General features: G+C 31.1%; 1 long non-coding RNA gene across 1 annotated transcript; it reads left to right on the plus strand.

Annotated features, from left to right (window-relative positions):
- Positions 1–1,939: 1,939 nt before the first annotated feature.
- On the plus strand, positions 1,940–5,821 carry LOC117682311 (uncharacterized). The gene is made up of 4 exons (XR_010712703.1): positions 1,940–2,266; positions 2,476–2,497; positions 3,016–3,219; positions 4,005–5,821. It is a non-coding gene; the product is annotated as an uncharacterized lncRNA (long non-coding RNA).
- Positions 5,822–6,251: the final 430 nt, after the last annotated feature.

The raw sequence follows: 6,251 nt of genomic DNA on the forward strand, positions 1-6,251 counted from the left end.
TTGCGTTTGAGATTTTTGTTACAAATAACTTTATGATTTACAACGGCGGATAATAATCGACCTCTGGGTGAATCGACAATGATGCCTGATGTTGCAGTTATTTATCCAGATGTCACTGACGTAAATAGTTTACTGTAAAACTAACAAAATTTGGAAATTTTATCTTTTCTTTATTATCTAACATTTAAAAGAATACACTAGATTTTCCTTGAGCTTTATGTAGCCGTTGCTGGTAGAATAAAATTCAGACTTCAAGGGTTCACTTCGTTTATGTAACCTGGAATGATTCATTACAAATGTCGTATTGATCAATATTTAAAAACATAATTATTTAACATAAAAAATGTGTCTATCTGGACAACGAAGTGGAAAGTGTCCAGGTATTTGAAATACATTTAACATATAACATATAGTGCAGTATGTTGGCGGGAACAGGTAAAAGAACAGGTTTTAGATATCATTTTGACAGTTATTTATGGATGATTTAGGCTGAAAATATTCACTTTTTGTCATAATTGCATTCAAATTGTGTAGGGTTCTTAACATATTTCACCAATATGGTTAGATGATTGTCCTTGTAAGTCAAAGAAGACAATATTTACGAAACAAAAACAATTTATTTACAAATATACAATTTTAAAAAAGGAGATTGTTGACATAAGTTCCTTTCAGATGGACTGGCATTCGACAAGACGTCTCGCAAATGGTTAATTCCGTACGACTGGGAAAGTATAAGTCTTTGCACGGATATTACGTGTTCCACCGTAAGTCTTTGCATGAATATTACATGGTCCACTACGTGCCACTTGGTGGTCACTGGATTGTATCTCTCACACAAATAATCCCACACAGGGATGCCGTTCCCAAGACCACTCAGCATGGGAAACGCCCAAGATATCTCAGCAAGAGTGCAGACACGTCCACACAGCTTGTCGCTCAGAATACATCTTACCTGACTCTTCAAACCACTAAGGAAGTTAATTTAAAAATAAATCATACCTATCAAATAGGTTTCTCTACTACTACTACTACTACACCCAGTGACCACTCATGCAAGCAAATATATATGAAACGCTCAAAAGTATGGAAATACATTTCAAACAAAATTGAAATACTTAACTCAACCAAAAGAATGGGAGTATGTTTGGAACATAATTGTGACAGAGACGCACACGAACACTCTCATCACAACTGCTATAGCGCAATTACATATTTATTTATATAACCCTGGTTACATTTCATTTTTTTTTAAATTTTGACAGTACCAGTCTATCTGAGGAACCATCAACTGAAGTCATTTTCATTGTGCACCGTATGCATGTTACATTTTTGCAATGCAAAATACAGTTATCTCTTTAAAAATCGCCAAAAATTGGGAAAACAATAAAAATAGGGTGCAAATGTTGTTGCAGTATTATTCACACACGATTATAAAACGCTGGACATCTAGGGCAAGAGCGAGGTGTTTAAACAGTTTTTAAACTGAGCACATCTTATTCTCGGACAAATTCTCTTAAGCAAAAGGGAAATCAATAATCTCTAAATCAACGCTCTAAGTGATGAATGAATATACCATCTGAATGTTTGTAGGTCTTAAAGGAGAAATTCTGAACGAAATAATAACCATATTTTATACCTAAATGATCAATTACAAAATTTGTAACTAGTAACCATTGTGTCGACTGAAAAACTGCAAAACCGGTTTGCAATTGTAAGACTTAATTTAAACGAAAAAGCTTTCGAAATAGTATACATAAGAAGGACATACTGATGATTTAAAATTATTGAATTGCAATGTCGTATTTAAGGACTTATCATGACCGGAATATGTTTAAATGTTTTCCACTGTGGTCCATTGAGTAATCGATTTTTAAAATCATTTGCATAACGGGTTACAGTAAAGTAATTCTAGTAAGTCTGATCATTTGCCTGATAAATTTTGAAAATGGAGCTCGTAGTTTTTCTCACTTTGTTACTGATGATAACATATTGTCGTTCTCAGCAATGTGTTTCCACCAATTTTAAGCTTGTGTTCAAGAACACTATTGCTACCACTGATTATAGACCTTTGTTGGTTATACAGGATAATACCTATGGAATAACTTTTCATAAATGTCTGCATCACTGTTCACAAAGCAAACAGTGCATCGGGTTTTTCCTTTGTAAAGCGAACGAAAATTTATTCACATGTCAGACTTGTTGTCAATGGAAGAAAATTAAAGGATATAGACTCGGAGATTCTCCTGGTTGTAAATACATAGAAAAGGTAACAATTATGATATAATACCAATGTATTCTAAAACAACCAAATTGATTAATCCAAAATTTAATATTGAAATATAGTTATTTGAATTTAGTTATCATACGAAAAAAAAATATCAAAGAAGTCATAAAATCGATATCAAAAATTGTATGACGCTTTAAACATGTAATATCAAATTGAATCAATTTATTGCTTTGCTTTTCTGTTTTTAGGATGTTGCACTAGAAACAAACTGTAAGTGTATACAACACATGATCAGACTTTTTTCAGCTGTTTAGTTTTCGTGATTTAAAATATATATTTAGGCTTGAATTCAAACTGTTAGTAGAATACCTTTAGTATTATATATTTATGTATTATATCAGTTTCATGTCATTGTCATTGATATAATTGACAAAGTAACAAAACAAGCACATTAACACACTAAATATCTTAACTACATGAAACACATTTTATTTGAAAAATAAACCCAAACATTAAAGTTTGATCCTGCTTAATTTATGTCCCTCAAAACAAGGTTCATATTTCTTTGATTACTACAGCCATCTAAAGATTAAAAATCTCTTCATATATGATACGTGTTATATATTAAAAAAAAAACATTCTATGCATTGAGTTTCATTTTTACTCTATATACATTTGTATTTTGCGTTGTTGATAAGTATACTACTTGGCTATAATGTCACTTAAAATATACACAGCGATTTTATCATTTATTCTTACCCTAAATAGAATTTCATTTGATATTCCAGTGGCATTTAACAAAACAGCAGTACTGATCTCTGAATACGATGAGAATCACAAAGCATCAAACGCTATTGATGGGATAAAGATATGTCCTAGAGGCATGCTGCTAGCTGATTCGAGATATTCTGTAGAGCCCTGGCTCATGATTGACTTAGAAGACTCATTCCATATACAGAAGATTGTTATCTATGCCAGAAATGACCGTCATGGTAGAAATATTATTTTAGTAACTGTAAAATGTTTCAAATAGTAGTAATGTGCCATTCGGTATGGGGTTTTAAGAAAAGTTAGACAAAATCGTCATCCGAAGTTTTGTTTTCTAAAGATAGATACATTTAACTATGACAACAGTTATCTTCATTAAATTCTTCAATGGTAAAACAAATATATCACTTGTTATTTTTAATTGAAGAAATACTTTTTTTTTAAATTAGACACGACAAATAATTGCAAGACAAGAAATTTAACACAAGTATACGTGTATATTTACTCCCTATCAAACACTTATTAAATAAAATGATTCAAAGAAGAAAAATCTTTGATATAAGTCTTCTGTTTAGGTTATCATTTTGAACATTTTTATCCAAAGAATTCGTTTACATCATCGTAATAAATAATCTTTCATAGATACCGATTGAAAATGTATATAAGTTAGAGAGCAACAATAATTAATTCCCTGTTGCATGACATATTTCAAATGTTGGCTATGAAACAGAAGATATATATAACACACCCACGATCTGGGATAAAAATCGGTTCTGCAAATAATTTTTAGTCTATATGCTGTAAAATAGAAAAAATACTATCCTTGACAATAAATGAATAATACCAAACCTAGCATTCTTTGCCAAATTTGTTGTCTAGAGTTGAATATAATAAAATGATGCTTACCTATATCTAACTTGACACTTTTTATTCTAAATAATAAAAGTACCGATTTAAACAGCATGTAGATTTTAGTCAAACGTAAAAATAATTTTAATATTTTTTTCAGCACCTGATTTAGATCCAGTTCGTGTAACTGTAATGGGTAGACATGTCAACTACACTTGTGGAGGGGAATACCCTGGGCGAACATCAAAGAATGACGTCATACTGTTCATGTGTCCACCGGAAATTTGGGGAAACAAGGTCGTTATAACAAAAAAGGCCACCGGTTATTTTGGTTTGTGCGAAGTCGAAGTTTACGGATAACCATGATTTTCTACCGACTCTTGTACAACTTCAGTGAACAGGTGATTCTGGTGGATGTTTTTGTAGATCGTAATTATTTTATTCCAATAAGTGTTTCACTAGTTGTTTTTGGTAAAATTTAAGTTATATCATATTCAAACTTAAACCGAAAGATACCGAATGATTGTTGTGAAAAATAGTTGAGGAGTCATTGGAAACTTATTTATACATATAATGCATCATTCAAATCTAACATGCATCTAACAACGCAAATGTATCTGACAACGAAATGATTGCGATATCACGAAATTGTAATTATTTTTCACTATACTTAATGATTTCCTATAGAAAACAAAATGCGACTGAAAACGTTTCATCTTTTGTCCAAGCAACTGTGTGTATGTTAATAAATTTTAATGATTGAAACACATTTGATCAGCTTAATATGATATCGTGCAAGGAAAACTGATAGCGATATATATATGTTTGATGTATAATTCATAACTTGTTAATGCATGTTCATGTACACCGATTTATTTTCATAAAGGTTTTCATGTAAAATGTGTTTGCATACATTTCTCGTTTTATGTGATGTGTAATTTAATTTATTTTCATTTTATTTTTTTAAGAAATATTGCTTCAACATACCTACAAAAATTGATTCAAAATTTTCAATTTCCTCTTTAACCTCTTTAATTTTGAGAAAGATACTCAGCTATGTTAAGGCTGTCCAAAGGTAAATTAATATCGGTAATCAATACTGTTTTAATTACCAAAACAATACTTCAACCGGGCGAATTTCTTTTAATTTTTCAATAGCTAAATAAACACAATATCCCACACTATATTTGATGTATCTAGGTAACATATACTGTTTTTCTTGAGTTCATGACGTGTGTTTCCTAACGCAGCAAATGATCCATATAAATCGCATTGATGCAATGCAAGTAATTAATTATATTAAAAAAAAAATTATGGAAAATCCAGTGATCCAGTGAGTAATGTATTTTTCAGGTCTTGCAGGGGGGTCTTATAGATATTTCGTGCATTTAAACATTTCACCCCATCATCGAAATTAGGCAGCTTTTTACCTTTTAAGCTCATTTCACACCAAATTGGGTGAATTAGTAGGTTTCCCCGAGCACGAATCACATTGATATTTTTTTCTCTTCAAATTTCACGCTAAAGGTTTTGCGTTTTGTATAAATGCATAATCAACAACTGGAAAATATCAAGAAACGTATCCAACCACTGTAAGCCGCTTACTATTCGACTCGTTTTAGGGTTGATTATTCCACTTGGAACACAGTGTGTTTACAATTTTTTATATACCACATCAGCTTTCGTGTTTTACTTTCCCCTCTCGGAAATTAGTTGAACTTTGAGTTTCAGTAGAGTAACTATCCAATAACACACATTTTTTTTGTTTTATTAACGAGGAACCAAATGCACATGAAGACACATTTTTATCTCCTGTTATATTGCCTTTTAAATAAGCAATCTATTTACATATGTAACCTAGAGGATGTTTTATGTGTCTTCGTAAATGAGTGATACTGAACTTTGCATTTTTTTTCTGAATAAAGTTATGTTATATATGATGTAAATTCATGTTTTAAATTGATTTGTTTTGTTTGCTATTTCGCTATGCTGTCATAAATAAACAGTTTTTCGTTTTGTAACTTTTGTTTTTTTTTATGATATTTGTTTCCCTCTCGTCATACCGTAACTTACAAAAACATAGACGGGTCTTTGTTAAAATAGTAGAAGTATACCAGTTGTTAAATTATTGCTTTTGGCGACTTTAGGCAATTTGAAAAAAAGATCTGTTGAATGTATAAAACTTGCAAAAATTGAGAAAAAAAAAGAACAATCTGCTGAGAAAGTTAGATTTTCTGTGTTTAGCGACATGTGCGCTCATTGGAAGCGTTCTCTTTCAAACTTTAAAAGGGAAGTAAGTTTGGCTTTGCCGAAGCCATGCCAAAGAAAAAGTTATATATTCATAAACAAATGTATGCAGATAATTTTAACGCACCCGAAAGTCGAAAAGACAACAACATTTAAAGTT

This window comes from Magallana gigas, chromosome 4, assembly GCF_963853765.1.
Source record: "Magallana gigas chromosome 4, xbMagGiga1.1, whole genome shotgun sequence".
Classification (NCBI taxonomy): Eukaryota; Metazoa; Mollusca; class Bivalvia; order Ostreida; family Ostreidae; genus Magallana; species Magallana gigas.